The sequence below is a fragment of the Sphaerodactylus townsendi genome, linkage group LG05 (assembly GCF_021028975.2).
Source record: "Sphaerodactylus townsendi isolate TG3544 linkage group LG05, MPM_Stown_v2.3, whole genome shotgun sequence".
In the NCBI taxonomy this organism is placed as follows: Eukaryota; Metazoa; Chordata; class Lepidosauria; order Squamata; family Sphaerodactylidae; genus Sphaerodactylus; species Sphaerodactylus townsendi.
The window spans coordinates 108169113-108186812 of NC_059429.1; positions in this window are offsets into that span (position 1 = coordinate 108169113).

Sequence of the window (17700 nt, forward strand, 5' to 3'; positions counted from 1 at the left end):
ATGCTGGGGGGAAGAATTAGGACTAATAAAAGGAAACACTTCTTCACGCAACGTGTGATTGGTGTTTGGAATATGCTGCCACAGGAGGTGGTGATGGCCACTAACCTGGATAGCTTTAAGAGGGGCTTGGACAGATTTATGGAGAAGAAGTTGATTTATGGCTACCAATCTTGATCCTCTTTGATCTGAGATTGCAAATGCCTTAACAGTCCAGGTGCTCGGGAGCAACAGCCGCAGAAGGCCATTGCTTTCACATCCTGCTTGTGAGCTCCCAATGGCACCTTGTGGGCCACTGTGAGTAGCAGAGAGCTGGACTAGATGCACTCTGGTCTGATCCAGCTGGCTTGTTCTTATGTTCTTATGAGTATGTGACAGGTTCAAAATCACACAGCAAGCTTCTATGGCAGAGTCAAGATTTGAACCTGGCTCTCAGATCCTAGTCAGACACTCTCACCACCACATCTCATTGGTATACTGAGTATTTTATTATTCTTTATTATTTTATAGAGTTTAATATGTTTTCACTGTTCTCAGTTTAAATGTATATTTGACTTGTTACCCACCTTGCTCCCTGCTACAGTGTGTGTGTGTGTGTGTGTGTGTGTGTGTGTGTGTGTGTGTGTGTGTGGTAAATAAATGTAAATATAAATAAACAAACAAACAAACAAACAAATAAATAAATACTGTGAGAATTTTCCACATGCACAGCTTACCACAGATTTCCCCAGTTGTCAATACCTGGGTCTTGAAAACTTTTTCTGTGAAATCATTCTGTGCACCATTATTTGGGGTCCTCCCCCCCACCTCTTCACTTGCATTTTTTTCATATACTGCTGCTGAAAACATATTATTCCTGATGGTGGTGGGATATCACCTGTGATGTAGAACAACCGTTCCCCCTATTTGTTTCTTTGCACAGGCTCCTTAGTGTTATTTTGTACTTACATTTTCATGGAGCATTTCAAGAATACATCATACTTCATTTTTACTGTTGAGAACTGTAACAGACTTGCCTCACACTGAAGGGCTGGTGTGTGTAAAAGGCCTAATGAAAAGGCCTTAGTAACAGCCAGAGTTAAGGCAGCAGGCTCCACTATACTAAGGACCCCATTTGATTGGTCAAAAAAGGCACAGTTGCCTATGGCCAGGGATAGGGGGAGCCAGAGTGCTGGCAGTATAAATAGACAGAGCAGAGCCTGTCAGGTTATACACTCTATCTGAAGAGATTCTGATACAGAGATCAGAAGAAGTCAAGATTGAGAGTGAGATTCAGGAAGAGCCAGAGTTTGACAGAGAGCGGTCTGTCAGATCTGAACTGAAGGATTCTGTCTCAGCAGTGTTAGCTGACAGAAGTCCAGTTACTCTACAAGCTGAGGAGGCTTGTCAGAGAAAGGAGGCCCTGAGTTTGGTGCAAAGTGACGCGCCAGTCAGTGGCTTGACAGTAAACACTGTCCAGACCTAGAGTCTGCCCTACCTCTTTGTAACACCAGTCTGGGAAAAGCCTGATTTAGAGGCAGTGAGGCTAGTTTGGGATTAGTGTGAGAGATGGAAGCTTTGTATGCCAGAATCTCAATAGTAGGGCATGGAAACTGACTGTGTGTGTGTATTCAGTGGGTTGTGGACTCAGGAAAGGACTAGTGTAGTCTGTCTTGTAGAAGAAATTTAGGTATGATCTAAAAAACCAAAAATCATTCCTGAAGAGACACCTGCGTGTGTCTGTCTGTGTGTGTGAAACCTAAGTTATATCTGAAGCTCTGTAACTTTTAAGTGAAAAGAACCTCTCTGAAACCATCAAGCATTAGTACCTCTCTGAGCCAGTTTATGAAGCCTTTCTTTTGTTTTTAAAATAAATTTCATTAGTTGTGTTCAAGTTACCCTCATGCCAGCCTGCGTTGGTGTGTGAGAGGTTGAAGAGTGCCTGTCTGAGAGACTAGAATCCCAACCAATTTTGAGTTCCCTCCATTTTTGTATATGGGACTCTGAAGGACATTCCCCTCAGACCAAGAGCAAATGTGAGGTGGGAGCAGTTTTGGTATTCCTAGTTCCTTCTCTTTAATGGTGGCAGCAGAGTAAAAAAGAAGATCCCTGAACACTAGCCTGGGATATTTTGGGTGGCCAAGGAAACCCCACTAGTCAGTTTAGTGGGAACCTTGATTGCAGGCCACCCGTCCCATCACAATTGGTGGCTAGTGGTGGGATAATATCTCTCCCTCGCCCTTGAATATAAGCACCCCATTACAAGAACTATCAACCCACAATGGAAGCCAAAACAACTCCGGGATCAGGTACCATTTCCTGGAGGAACAGAAACATACCCTCCAAACAGGGGCGTAATGAGGCAGCCCTGGGCAAACTGTAGCCCTGGGCAAAACCTGAGTTGGATGCCCCCCCTTCCATGGGTGGCCACTCCACCACAACCAATTTTTTTGCACCAGGACATTGGTGCCTGCAGGGGGTGCATTTTTAGACATATCAGCACCAAAATTTCAGCATATCATCAGGAGACTGTCCTTATGCTACTCCCCAAGTTTGGTGAGGTTTGGTTCAAGGAGTCCAAAGTTATGGACTCCCAAAAGGGGCGCCCCATCCTCCATTGTTTCCAATGGGAGCTAATAGATGGGGGCTACAGTTTTGAGGGTCCATAACTATCATCTGGAAACTATCCTAATGGGATCCCCCAAGTTTGGTGCAGTTTGGTTTAGGGGGTCCAAAGTTATGGACCCTCAAATGGGAGTACCCTATCCCACATTCTTGCCGCCGATACATCCAAAAAATGCACCCTGCAGGAACATCCTAGAAATTTTGCCCAAAGAATCTTTGTTCTGCATTGGAGTTTCTGTATTGCTGTCAATGGGGTTGCAGGCTGTGGGGGGGGCACATTTCTCTGAAGCTGCTAACAGTCTTCAAAATCTTTCAGGGTCTCATCAGGAGACTACCCTAATGATTCCTCCCAGGTTTGGTGCAATTTGGTTCAGGGGGGCCAAAGTTATGGACCCTCAAAACTGTAGCCCCCATCTCCTATTAGCTCCCATTGGAAACAATGGGGGATGGGGCACCCCCTTTGGGAGTCCATAACTTTGGACTCCCTGAACCAAACCTCACCAAACTTGGGGAGTAGCATAAGGACAGTCCCCTGATGATACGCTGAAATTTTGGTGCCGCTAGCCTAAAAACTGCGCCCCCTGCAGGCCAAAAATGGAAAACCACTAAAATACCCAAAAACGAACCCAGCATTTTGATGCCCCCCACAAGGTGATGCCCTGGGCAGCTGCCCACCTTGCCCAATGGGCATTACGCCAGTGCCTCCAAAACACACATACACTCAGAGAATGCCATTTTCCAGCCAGATTTGGTCATTACTGCAGCAGTCCTCAATTACAAGCAGCGATTTCTCCTAGTACTATTTTCAATCACCCCCAGCTTCAAAATCGCCCTCTGCCCTAACATTAAACTGGTAATTCTAAGTGAAATTGACAAAACCACTCTAGTTAACCACACTAGTTTTTACCTCTGCCTGAAAGTTAAGATTGCAAGTTCTATGTGAAATTAACAGTAATGATACAATTGACCATGTGTCAGGCCTGCACACCATGCTAGTTTGTATCTCTGCCTCATGCTAGTCTGTATCTCTGCCTCAATATTATATTGCTAGCTCAAAATGGCAAAGAGAAAATAATTTCTAAGAATTCTTTTTTGAAAACAGAGGAGGGGGAGGAGAAGATGGTTGAAAAAGAAGTTAAGTAACTACATAGGGCGTGGATAAGAGCCAGGTGTTAGCACAAAATGGAAGCCATTAAAAAAGCTACTGGAGCAAGTGTCATTACTTGAAGTAGCAGAAACATGTAGCTGCTGTAGACAAAGTAGAGCGGCTGTAACACACAGTTCTTACTGCAGCAATCTCTTGTTTCTTTGTTCCTACAAAAGCAATTTCCCTTGTCAATTTCACTCATTCCTAACTGCAGACATGGAATATCTTCACTTTAAGGGTACATAACTAAATCAAGATGAAATTTACAAATCAGATATAATCCATTTGGCTAATGCAATATGACAAGAGAATCTTTTTCAAAAACAGGATGAGGGGCTGGAAAGAATGGCTGAGGGAGAAGGTGGGTGACTACATGGTGGCATGGATAAGGGCCAGGTGTTTGGTGAGTCAGAGAAATAAAGGCTGTTTCAACATGATCATGCGCTCGAGGGAAGCTGGTTTGGATAAAGATCGAAAACAACATGGGGTAAAAGTATGCAGGAAAACAATGGGGGGAAAATGAAGGGAAAACATTTCTAGAACTGAATGGAGGGGGAGAAAATAACATGTAGTATTAAAAGAAAAAATGTAGCAATTGGTGACAAGATACATTGTAAACAACTCATGTGGAAAAGGCCATAGTTTCTCCGATAGGAAATAATTTTAAGGAGGGACACGAAATATTAGAACCATCTTTCCCAAATATATTACAGTTGCAAATTTCAAAAGGCCTTCTTGTCTCCTTTTTCATTGAAATTCTAAATGGAATTCTTAAATTACAAATTCAAGAAAAATATATTATTTACCTCCTGTTGTGCAAATAATCAGTTTTGCAAAAATCCCTTCAGTTTGCAGCAAAGAAGTCACCTTGGCAGAGGTTATGATCAAACATGTTGCAACATATTACATAGACAAGCATTTCTGATAATAAGCAAGCCAGAGATTCAGAGAGATTCTGAAGGGCAATTTTTAAAAAAAAAACACGAGAAAGAAAAATAAAGTTTATATATAATCTTCAACATTCCAGTGATGAAAACATCACTAGTCAATAATGTATACTCACAAAGAACAGAGGTTCTTACCATGAAGCCTTTGCTTGAGCTCTTTTGCTGACTTGGGATGCAGAAAGCGTCACAAAAATCACATTCAACATTCACATTTGTTTGAAATGTTAGCTTTTTGTCAAATCAAACCTCCCCCCGGATCACCTTGAAGTTTTGTTTGTGAGCAGTATTGCATGCAGTTTTACATTAGTTCAGTGGCAGCATTTGGCAGCCAGATAACTGTTGCTCATGTATGTTTGCTTCCATTGCCCCAGGTCACTGCTGGATATAACTTTTGAAAACAGCTATGCTGGACTGTACATGCTGCATTTACTTCACCTCACTTGGTTGACATCATCATGACATCACCTGATAGTAGTATCCAGGCTTGGTGAACTTTGCTTCTGGGGGTGAGGGGGTTGGGGGTTGAGAGAGTTCTGAGAGAACTCAGCCAGCAGGCTTCATGTGTAGGAGCGGGGAAACAAAATAAGGTTTTTGGGGGCCCATAAAATGGAACCCCCAAAAACAAAGTTTACCAAGCCTGGATGCTATTACCAGGAGGTCCTCCTGGAGCCACCTTGAATGTCTAGTACCTCTATCTTTAAAAATATGGAGCCTGCACAGAAATTCCCCATTAGTTACAAGGGACCCAAGGCACTGCAGAGCAGAAAATCGTGGACCATTTCTTGTAGTGCCTGTCAGGGATGCATTTTTAAAGCTACTGACACCAAAATTACAGGGTCTCATCTGGAGACTGTTCTGATGAAACCACCCAAGTTTGGTGAAGAATGATTCAGGGGGTTATGGACCCTCAAAGGAGTAGCCCCATCTCCTGTTAGCTCCATCTCCTGTTAGTTCCTTGGAACTCTCTCAGCTCCACCCACCTCACAGGGTGTTTGTTGAGGGTGGAAGGGAAGGGAGATTGTCAGCCCCCAGGAGAAAAAAGGGGGGATATAAATCCAAACTCTTCTTCTCTTGTTTGAAAAGGTTTTTTAAAAATCCATTTGCAGCCAGGAGTCAAAATGGTTGTGTCTGAAATGACAGAAAAAAGTTGTTAGCTATAGGCTGCTCAAACAGATTAAGGAAGTTTGAAAGTGGTATAAAATAATCTTCAGGATAGTCTCATTACTAAATGTTGTGTTTTATGCTTTTACTCTTTCAATGGCCCCAATCCCCAACATAATGAAGGAGGTTAAAACAGAGCAGTAGCTATGCATGAAACAGAATTGTAGAGTAAAACCAAACAGTTGTTCTTACAATGTTTACTTTCCAGAAATCCTTTGTAATAAGCTACACAGGCCAGGTGGTGCAGCTATGGCTACCTAAGCATCCCATTCTGCTGTTTTACCATTATTAACCAGCCCCTCCCTCCTTCAAAACAACCTTTCCTGACATGATTCTACAGTGATCTATTGCTGGATGCTCCAAAGTGCCATAGCAAGCGGTGCACTGTGACGCACTTATTGTACTACAATGTACTATTTCACAGTTCTAATGACATCTGGGTATTGAAATAGTCTCCACAGGGAGCAACACCACAACACCTGCTCCTTATAGCCAACTAAGCCTGCATCCTCCTTTTCCCGTTGTGGAAAAAGATGTTCTCTAAGAGGTGCCTGCAGCAGATTGCTGAGTGATCATGAATGACAAATTGTAACAAGATTACTGCTCCCTATGCATGTTGAAATGGACTTTAAAAAATACAGTAATTTTATTTTAAAGTATTGAATTCGTATGCCAGAGCTGGAATCAAATCAATGAAATGATATACTTAAAAAACCTGGTTTGATTCATTCATTAATCCACCATACAACAGAGCTCAGCAGCAGTGGGAACAAGGTTATACACGCACTGGATATGGTCCACAAACCTGTAGGGCAAGGGACATTTCTTGGGGGCTTGAGCCTCTCTCTCTCCCACTCTCTATCTCATAAAGAATTTACAGTTCTCAGTTCCTATACTTGTGGGAAACAAATGTAGATTAGAAATAGCACAAAACAGCAAACTGTGTTAAAGTTAGCTTTCACCATGAATTAATTCCAAAAACACTCCAGTGCAAGTGGAAGACATTTCTAGTCACAGGGAGGGGTGGCAGGATCTGTGATTTCCATGGATCTCCCACTCAAGAGTAAGCCCCCATGCTACATACTGAGAATCCTCAAAGCTTCAGAAGACGCTGAAAAATTTAAGAATACAGAGAAAAGCAGGAAGATCAATTCTGCTCATCAGAGGCATAGCGCCAATAGGGCGGGGTGGGGCGCGACGCCCTGGGTGGAACCGTGGTGGAGGCATGGCCAGGCCGTAGAGGAGGTGTGGAGGGGGCATTCCAGGGCAGGGATGGGCAGCGCTGCAGTAGGGGCACAGCGTGCATGCATGCCCCAGGTGGAGTTTCCCCTTGCTTCACCTCTGCTGCTCATAATTCTTCTAAATTAACCCTATATCTCAGGGAAATCGACCAAGGTTTTCTTAGCCAGGGATCTGGGAACAAAATCAACAAAAGACAGTGAAGGATCCTAGCAATTAAAGGGGGGGAGTGCTGTAAGCCAACCACCCAAGTTTGGTGAAGTATGTTTCAGGGATCCAAAGTTATGGACCCTCAAATGGGTAGCCCCATCTCCTGTTAGCCTACATGGGAAACAATGGGGGATGGGGCACCCTAAACCAAACTTCACCTCACTTGGTTGACATCATCAGGACTGTCTCTGGATGATACTCTGAAATTTTGGTGCCACTAACTTTAAATCTGTGCCCCCTTGCAGGCCGAAACATGAAAAAACACCAAAAAATACCCAAAAAATCCCGAATGCTTTGCATTTGGATTCGTTCATATTAGGGCAGGACATATTCGGGCTGATTTTGGCCTGAATAGACCTGAATGCGCCCAGTTTCAGGCCGAATCCGGGATTCGGTGCACCCAAATCTCAAAGCCTATCTTTAAACAAAAAAAAAAGGCTGAAGGCTCATATAAGGACTGAAATGAGCAGTATGAAACACCTACTCAGAAATGGGCCAACAGTGGAATCCATCTGGTACAGAACAATAACACGAAAGGGGCCTAAGTCTATTTCCCTACTCAGCAACCTGTTGTGAGTCAGCCATTTGATGACCACAATGGAGTTGATGAGCTAAAGCTTTTCCTTTACCTCTGAAGTCAACTGGTGGGAGAGCATTTCACAGTGCAGGGGCCACTGTGGCACTCCCACCAAAAATGGCAGCTCCATATTTAGTTATCTCCTTCTTCCCTGTGACATATAAGAGGATATATGGGATCCTCACATCACTAGTTTTGAATGTGCATATGTCTGTGACTAAGTACAATTCTACGCAGAGTTATTCCAGTCGAAACCCATTGAAATTAACTGGCTTAGGCTGGAATAATTTTGCACAGGATTGCACTGTAACTAACTAGCTAACAAACTAACTAACTGTATCTATAGAGAGAGATACAAAATTATTTGACCACCCTTTCCTCATTTGTCCCTCTTTTTTGCATGTCAATTACCTAAAACAGAGCCAAACCTCAGTTTGCTAAAAATCTCCAGTTTCATTTCATGTTTAAAGGCTTATTTTGGATAAGAGCATTTTTGAAATGTAACCCAGTATTTCTAAACTTCAGTCTTCACCAGTGCTTGAACATTTAGCTGATTCATTTCACCAGTTAGCTTAATTGGTTGAAGCATTTTGATTGGCAGAAATGATATCCCTCAGTTAATAGACAACATATATATATATTAAAACGTACTTTTATATCGTTCTAGGACCATCTTAGAAAGAAGTATTTGAAAACACCATCTTAGAAAGAGGTATTTGCTCTTCATTTTCACACTAGATGGCACACAGAATACAAAACCCTCAGGAATGGCTATTTGTTTTGGTGAGAAACTTTCATAACTTATATGACTACATGTAATGTGTGCGTCAAAATGCATAGTAAGGGCATTTCAATGTGTAGAAATGGAGTAGAGGAAAAGGATCCTTTCAGTATACCATGGTGATTACCAGAGCTAGACCCCCTGAAATCTTGGAAATGTAGAATTCCCATCCCCACATCTGACAAGAAGTCATTGTGATCGCCTTTGGGACTTCGTATTGTATGAATTGATTCTAAATTGCAATTGCTGATACACATATAAAACCAAACTATGCTTTTCATTGAGAGTGAACAAATTTATTTAGATTTGACTAATCTAGTAATCAATTAAAGCTCATATGATTAATTAGGTAGAATTCCTTAATTGGCTAGCAGCCCTAGTCTCAGTTTATCTTCTAATTTCCTAGCGCATATGTACAATGAGTCGAAAGAATATAGGTTTTTCTGAGCAAGAAACAATAAGGAAAGAATAGGAGAAATACCACCCAAGTGACATACAACTTATCCTAACCTGTAATAGCCTAAGTGATGGAATGTCACAATGATGAACACTTCACAATTCAGTGAGCAAGACTCACAAAGTGAGTCCTGCTCACTCATTGATGGGTGACATTCCATCCCTTCCCCCAGCCGCCTTCCCCTGACCCAAGAGCAATACCGGCTCCTCCCCCTTCAAGCCTCCTCCCACTCAAATCTCCTCTTTCCATCCTCCCCCAACCCAGCCACTCCTTTCAACCCTGCCCCCTCCCCAAGCCACATCTTTCTAACCTCCCCACCCCAAGCCACAGACTCAGGACTAGGTAGATGGGAAACATTTTGCTGGGGGAGAGCCTGCTATGGCCCCAGTAAAGCCCATTGCAGGGGGGAAATACTTTCTCCCCTACCCTTTACTAGGGCCCATTGCATCTTCCCCTCAATGGACTTTGCTGCTAATATCTAATAAGTTAAGGCTGTCCTAACATGGACTGTTGTGGGTTTTCTAGACTGTGTAGCCATGGTCTGGTTTGCTCCTAATGCTTGCTTCTAATGTTTCACCTGCATCCAAAGCTGGCATCTTCGGAGGCATGTCACAGTAAGATGTGTTTCTTTTCATGACATAGTTTGGAATGACTGTGTGGTGGGGTATATATTCTGCCCATCTCACAGGGGAGTGAGGCATATTTGCATGTATCTGGAGGAGTTCATTTATATTGTTGTTGCATTTGCAATTGCATCTTACTGTGATATGCCTATGAAGTTGCCAGCTATACATGGATAAAATGTTGGAATCCCACACAGCTCAGAAAACCCAAACAGTCTGTTCATTCTGGCCTACACTTTTCTAAAGATTGTTTTTCCATGGCCATGGAAAGCAATCTGAATTAGATTCCTGTTCTACTCTTTTGCTTCTGTGGCTCAGGATGGCATTCTGAGCCCAGCTAGTGATGCTGACTGATCGCCTTGATTAAGAAGATATCTGGACAGTTTTCCTGATCAGAGGGAATTAGAATAAATTGCTAGGGCTGCACTAGATTTTCATCACATGAACACAGATGCTGCCTTATACCAACTCATATCATCAGTCTATCAAGGTCAGTATTGTCTAAGTCTGGCAATTCCTCTTCCCAGAGTGTCATGAGGAGGTTTTTCACATCACCTTTTTCTTGACCATTTATCTTTCCCCAACACTAGCATTTATATAATGAGTAAACCCTTTTACCCCCTTTTCAGCCTCCGTGAAAGACTACCAAAATACTAAAATTATCAGGTGCATACTGCTCCACCTATGTATACAGTACTGCTGAGTGTAAGAAAAGAGTGGTGAAGGGTCTTTGTGTGTGAGGAGAGACTGGATATATCCTGGTTTCACACTGCTCATACTTCGAGAGACTCAACACCCCCTGAATTTATGTTGCTTTCAACAAGACAACATTTATAAAGTTTCAAGCAGTGTGTTCTGTGATCGATAGACTTGACTGCAGCTCTGACTGAGTAGGCATAACAGATATATTCTTTAGGCAAAACTCTTCTGTCTGTTGTACTCAATTGAGAAAACTCCAAAGTAGCTAAAATGTGAAAAGAGTATTAAAAACTGAACATTCCATCCAGCGTGCAGGAGTTTTCCAAGGCCTCTTTGGCTTGGCTTGCCTCTGCCATTCCTTTCTTTCTTTGCAAGTGTGAAGCTGGTTGGTTGCTGGTGTTTGTTCTGTAGTCGATGCTAACTGTTCCATCTGTGCAAACTCTGTCCTGCCAGCCGGGGAATTTAACAACACTTTCCCTTTAGTTGGCTCAAAAAGAAATGCAAGCCCAAGTTAAGTGGCACTTCGAAGTTCTGCAAACATATAGATAACTCAGAGGCCAAACCGAGAGCCAGAAGGTCAAATCTGATGCACAGTTGTCTTCAAATTGTTAATATGACAATAAATCCTGTAATATCCTCCAGATCTTTGTATATCATTTGAGGTTAGTAATCATAACTGAATGCAATGCCAATACTATACATTGTTAACTAACATCATCCAGTAAGTAGACTTGGTTGAAATTCTTAGTGATGAATTCATTGAGAAGTCATGGAGCAATAATTTTATCTCAAGCTTCTGCAAAATACAGTATTACTATATGGATAAATGAAATGAAATAATTTTTTGCAACATGTCACACTTCAGGAACAATGCTGTTGAAGTAATTAATGACAAGTATGAAATTTGGAGGGTCCACTAACTAGTTTCTTAGGCCAGGGTTTTCCAATCTTGTTGAACCTGTGTATATGTAACCTCAGCTTGTGGGTTCTGTGGGGCAGTACTTGGAATGAGTTGCAACAACAATTTCTAAACAACAAAATGGTTTACTTTTCTTTACAATTAACACTTTTAAAACATCAACATTTAACGTTACAATTCAAGGTCCTGTTCAGGTTGCATTTCAAGTCCTTCTATTTACAGTCTACTGATATTGCCAAGTCCAAATCTTCTTTGCAAGTTGGCTGGCTCCTGAAGACTCCAAGGGCTTGATGAACAGGTTGCAACATGATGAAGGTCTCCAGGAGAACTCTCACCCATTACAACCACAAAAGAAACCCTGAAACAATAAACTCCAACATTTACAACACAGCAAAACAACAACTACCTTCCCAGTAGTTCCCAACAATATTGAAATTACCTTAACAAGGTGTTAAGGGCTTATAGAAATCAAGGTCCGAGTCTGGTAGCCTTGTTCTTCTGCAAAGAGCTCTGAGTTCTGCAGCATTCTGCTTCCCTTCAGACTCCACCCCTTTCTGGGTCAACCCATTCTGGGCCAACCCATTCTGGGCATGGGGGTTACATATACTTTTTAGAACAGTGAGTGTGTACCATAAGGTGACCAGATGGTCACCTTGTAAACCCAAGGGGCGAGACGGAGTAGTGTCACTAAATACAGTAGTGCCCCAGAAGGCAGTGCTCCTGAGGGAATACACATGCTTATCCCATTGCGGCCCATAGAGGCCTTGGCCGGTCGTCTAGAGCGTGAGCCATGCCGCCTTCTGGGGCACCGCCCTGTCACAGGGCAGGGAAACAGCAGCCTTCATGAAGCGTCGATGCGCCCCGCGTCGCGCGACGCCTGCTGTGGAGGCTTCGCCGCGACTTAAGCCTGCTTCCCAGAAGGCAGTCTGGGCAGCCTCCCAAAAAATCGGGGATGACAATGCAAAGGAACCCGCGAGGGCGGTCGTGGGACAAATTGTGCGAAGGTGGGATTGTCCCGCCAAAAGCGGGACAGCTGGTCAGCCTAGTGTACCACCAAAAAAGGCTGTTAGGGAACACAGCCAAGCACAAAATGGCTGCCAAAGGAGTTGGGGCCAACCACAAAATGTTGGAAAGTTCTAAGCAAGCAAGTTCTAATTGTACCAAGATGGAGGCAGCTGTTCAAAAACTGGTACTCCCCAGAGACATAAACATGTTTTCTCTGGGGTTCTTTTGAAGTACTTGCTGCTCCAGTGATTTGGAGGAAAGCCAGTATTGACTTTTTGCCTTGGAAAAGAAGGCAGTGGACATCAGGAAACACCCTGGGTACCATGTTGCCCATAAGCCCCATGTTGGGGAATCACTAGACTGTTCTTGAGGAGAATACATATTTTCTTGAAAATGAAGCCAACTAATGAAGTAATATGTATTTGCATGTGTATAATTTTCAAGTGCAAGGGCAGAGGCTGAAACACTCGCCCAAGACTGGAAATGCTGGAGAGCACTTGTTGCCCGATATGCTACTTAGCATGATGGATTTGATGATGATACTTTTCAAGACAATTTCTGTTAATTTTCAGAGTGACCTTTTTCTTACTTTCTCACTTCTACTACTGCAACCTTCATTATTTTGTAACAGAAGTCACTAGATGAAGATTTACTGTGATTTAGCATAATAATGATTTCATCCATTCTAGTGCCTAGCAACTACAAAATGGTTGTTTGGTTGGAGAGGGGAGCCATAACCCAGTGGCAATGCTGGCCTTAAAATGGCCATTCATACATTTTATTTATTTATTTATTTATTATTTATTTACCAAATTTATATACCACCTTTGAATCATTTCTACCCTACCTCTTCCTGAACACACACTCAAGATGGCCAACAATGTATTCCGTCAAATTATAATAAACGCCAATACGCCAATACGCCTTTACGGCTCTGGCCCCAGCCTGGTGGAACACCCTTCCTCCGGCTGTCCGGGCCCTGCGGGACCTTAACGAGTTCCGCAGGGCCTGTAAAACGGAGTTGTTCCGCCGGGCCTTTGGAGGGACCAGCCGCTGAAATGGTGCCCCCCAGCCGGCCTTTTCATCTAGGCCACCATCTATTATGACTCGCCGCCCTCCTCCCTCTCTCTTCTGGGGAGAATTTTAAAAGTAGGGTTGGCCGGGCGCCCTAGTACTACTACTATTGTTGTTGTTATCGCTGTTTTAAAGATTTTAATAACTTCTTTTATCTATTTTATGTTGTACACTGCCCAGAGCCCTTCGGGGATGGGGCGGTATAAAAGCTGAAACAATAAATAAAAATAAATAAATACAAGATTGATGCATTAAATCTACACACTGAGATCCCAGTCACAACAGAAACACCACTAAAAGCCATATCAAACACGTTTTCTTATATTTGCTCCGGCAAAGTAGGAGCCCTCAACAGCTTAAGTTCTGCCCATGGGCATTCATTTTATCCATATCTTTGGCCCTCCTGAGGAGCTTTCATTATGGTTAATCTGGCAACCTCATAAATGAATGAATGCATTCCTTGAGTACGAAACATGAATTGGCAAGCACTCTTTAATATTAGGGACAGTTCTTAAGATATGGATGTTTCACAATATGTCATATGAACTGTAATACACAGACTTCATCAGGTCAATTACTAAGCACTCTGAAAGAAGAGGAAACACAATTAAATGCTAAATAAACCAAATGTGATCTATTTGCTATGGGTTTTTTTCCAGGACAGAAGAACTCCATTAAGGCTGCAGTCAATGACAGTAGACAGAGGACAGTGAGTGGAAAGTCTTTGGCAGTGGCTTCTTTCAATCAGTGCTTAAGTTGCTTTTAGCTACAATTACAAACTCAATTAGAAAGTCATTTCAGCACTAATGAAACAACAAATGGCTAGGATTTAATGCACTAAGAGAGGTCATTAGCCCAGTACTGAAAATACAGTTTCATAGGCAACCCAACTGGTAGGGCACTAAAGGAAGGGCAGAAATCAAAAGCTACAGGTGGCAAAACTGTTGACATTCTTTTACATAGTGTCAGACTAGAGTAGCCAACCTCCAGGTGGTCGTTGAAAATCTTCCACAATTCTGACTGATCTCCTGGCTATAGAGATCAGTTCCCTTGGAGAAAATGGCTGATTTGGAAAGCAAACTTTATGAAATTATACCTTTAGGACCCTCCCATCTCCAAACTCTACCCTCTCCAACATCCACCTATAAACTGCCAGGAATTTTCCAACAAGGAAGTAGCATCCCTATGTCACACAGTTCGTGTAAAATGAATACACAACTGTTAGCAAACAATCTTAGGCCATAAGAACACTAGACATAACTGACTCACATGTTCTTTTTAGTGTAGCACATAACCTTTGGTAAGGAAAATAGTTGCCACATATTCTAAGGCATAAAGATGAATTCATGGCAAATAAATGCATTTCCAGGCTCTCTTCTGGATGGGTAACCTGGGATTAGGCTTGCTGATTCAGTAAAGCTGAATCGGTTAAAAACAAACCAGAAAGTCCATTCGGCTTTTTCATGTTTTATTTGACCCCAAATACAAACTGTGACAAAAACCCTGAGTCAAATACTTAGAAAACCCAATAAGCAAAATCTCTATTTGGCTATTGGGTTTTGGCCATTTAAAGTTTAAAGGGAATCTTCCACAGTGGCTAGCCACTTGGAATCTCTTTAAACTGGCTTGATTTTTTCCAACTGGAGAATCCCTTCTCCACCTTACCTTTGCTGGATGTCTGTTGGATTTCTTGGGGCCTGGAGGGCAGAGACAGGTTTACTGACATTGTGCCAATGTCCAACACCACTTCCAGAATAAAAGTGGACATGACTTCATCATGCTGGGGGTTGTAGTGAATGTTACCCCAACATGGTAATGTCACTTCCAGTTTTCCACTGGAGATGACATCACTGGTAAACCTCTTCATTTTCCCCCTATATGTGACCTCTCACCCAACTGATCCAGAGTTTTGGGCTTGGTTGTCAGCAGTATGCTTGGCTGTCACCAATATGCTGATAATACCCAGCTATATCTTTTGATGGAAGAATGGTCAGGCACTGTCCTAGATACCTTGACTGCATGCTTGGGAGCCATGGCAAAATGGTTGAAACAGTCAACTGGAGGTGAATCTCTTGAAGACAAAGGCCCTCTGGCCGGGTCAGTGTGGGCTGGATAGCCTACTCCCAGTTCATGATAGTGTAGAATTTATGCCATCAATCATCATCCATCAAGAGTCTGGACATGGTCCTGGATTCCACTCTTTCATTTGTGTACCAGGTCATGAATACTGCCAGGGCAGTTTTTATAATCTCCGCCTGCTAACTGGCTCTCTAGCTGTCCCATGCTGACCTAACCACATTGATCCTCACAATGGTCTCTTCCAGCCTAGATTAGTATACCTCACTTTAGATGAGGCTATGTCTGAACCTGATTTGGAAATTGCCAACTGGTAGAAAATGAGGTGGCTTGGGTCTTTATGGGGACCCCACGAAATATACGTATAACACCTGTGCATTGCCATCTGTACTGGCTCTGGCTCAAATACTGGATCAGGTTAAAGGTGCTGTTATTGACTTTTAAAGCCCTAAATGATCTGGACTTTTAAAGCCCTAAATGATTCAAAAGGCAGCCCTACTGGGACCTTCACAAATACTACATTGATATGTTACAGCATCCTAGGCCTCTGAATAAAGTTCAAATTGTAATGAATAACCAACAACCAGCTAAAGAACTGGCATCTGTGATATCAGACAACAATGATGACAATGAGGATGATGATGCCTGGAGCCACAAGTCAACCATTTATAAGCAAGAACAAATAGGATTTCCTATCTAAATAGTTTGACATGCTTTGAACTTGTATGAGGACAGGGATGGCCAGAGGCTTAAAGGACCAGTCAAACTGTCTTTCCTTTCATTCCTGGCACTTCAGTTCCTGAAAGGGAATCTACCTTCCAAAAATGGATGGCCTGGGAAGAATGGAGAGCCTATATAAGCTGCTACCCCAGGACAGGTTTTTCAAGACTTCGGATAATTTTGGCTCCTAGTTTACACAAATGAAACCTATACATTTTCTCTCTCCACAGTTCTGTTCTCCCTACAGTTAAGCAGACCCATGTGCTTGCTTACGTGAATGGTTGAAAAAAACAACTTTTTAAATAGGCAATTACACCTTGGATCTGTATGAAAATTCAGACAGTGACATGGATATCTGAGGCAAGGATGTAGAAAAGCTTTAATATCCATAGAAATAAAGGGGGGGACTTATACTGCGATATTTTCTAAATATTTCACATCTCAGAGAGCTTGGCAGAGCAAGCATGACTGAAGAATTTGACCAATAATAAAAGAAAATGTTCATGTTTGGTGAACATTCCACTTGTGGATCCACCCAAAAAGCAGTTTGAAAGGAGCCAGGAAATAGTCTACACTACCCTTTAATAACCCATTCTCAATTCCTTAGAGAGGCCCACCTCACGCATTGAGAATCAATTGTGAAGCAAGTCAGATAAACCACAGCTCTATACATAAAGTTGTAACTTTGTCTCTGAGATGGCTTTTATTTTGCAAGAGCTTGTTGCTTTATCCCTGCATTGGAACGACAAATCATCCTAATGGTAATGCCAATTCAGGTTGAAAACTTGAGGGAGCTTGGGGGTCCCCATAAACCCTGTCTTGCTGTATGAAAGTTGGATTGGCATATCTACCAGCTGCACCTGATTTGCCAACTTTCTTACTACCTAGACTCAGTTCATCTGGCTATAATGAAACATGTTTCTGGAACCTCACATTAGGATTTCTGCAATGTGACTACCTGGGGATGTTCTTGGACAATCAAGAAACTATCACTGGTCCAGAGTGTGGTTGCCTGATGGCTGTGAAGAGCTAGCCATAGGGAACATAATTTGTCCATTTTAAAACAGCTATAGTGGCTGCCAGTATGTTTATGAGTTTAATTCAAGATGCTGGTCATGACCTTTAAAGCTTTTCAGAAACTGGGACCCACACATTTGAAAGACTGTCTCCCACCAAATGATCCTGTGTGATCACTATGGTCATTAGGCAGCCATCTATTGGCTATCCTACCACCCAGGGTGCCCTGTATGGCATTGGCCAGAGTCTGTTCCATTGTGGCTGTGGTTCTGTGGAATAGACCCCCCCTGAAGAGAGGGGGAGGAGGAGTCCTTGGAGATCTTCAGTAGGTACTGCAAGGCCTGCCTCTACACCAGGACTTTTGAGAGGGGTTTGAATGGCTGGCATTTGTTTCTTTGATCATCCTTTCCTGTCAAATCAGGCAGCTCAGAACATTCCATACACAAT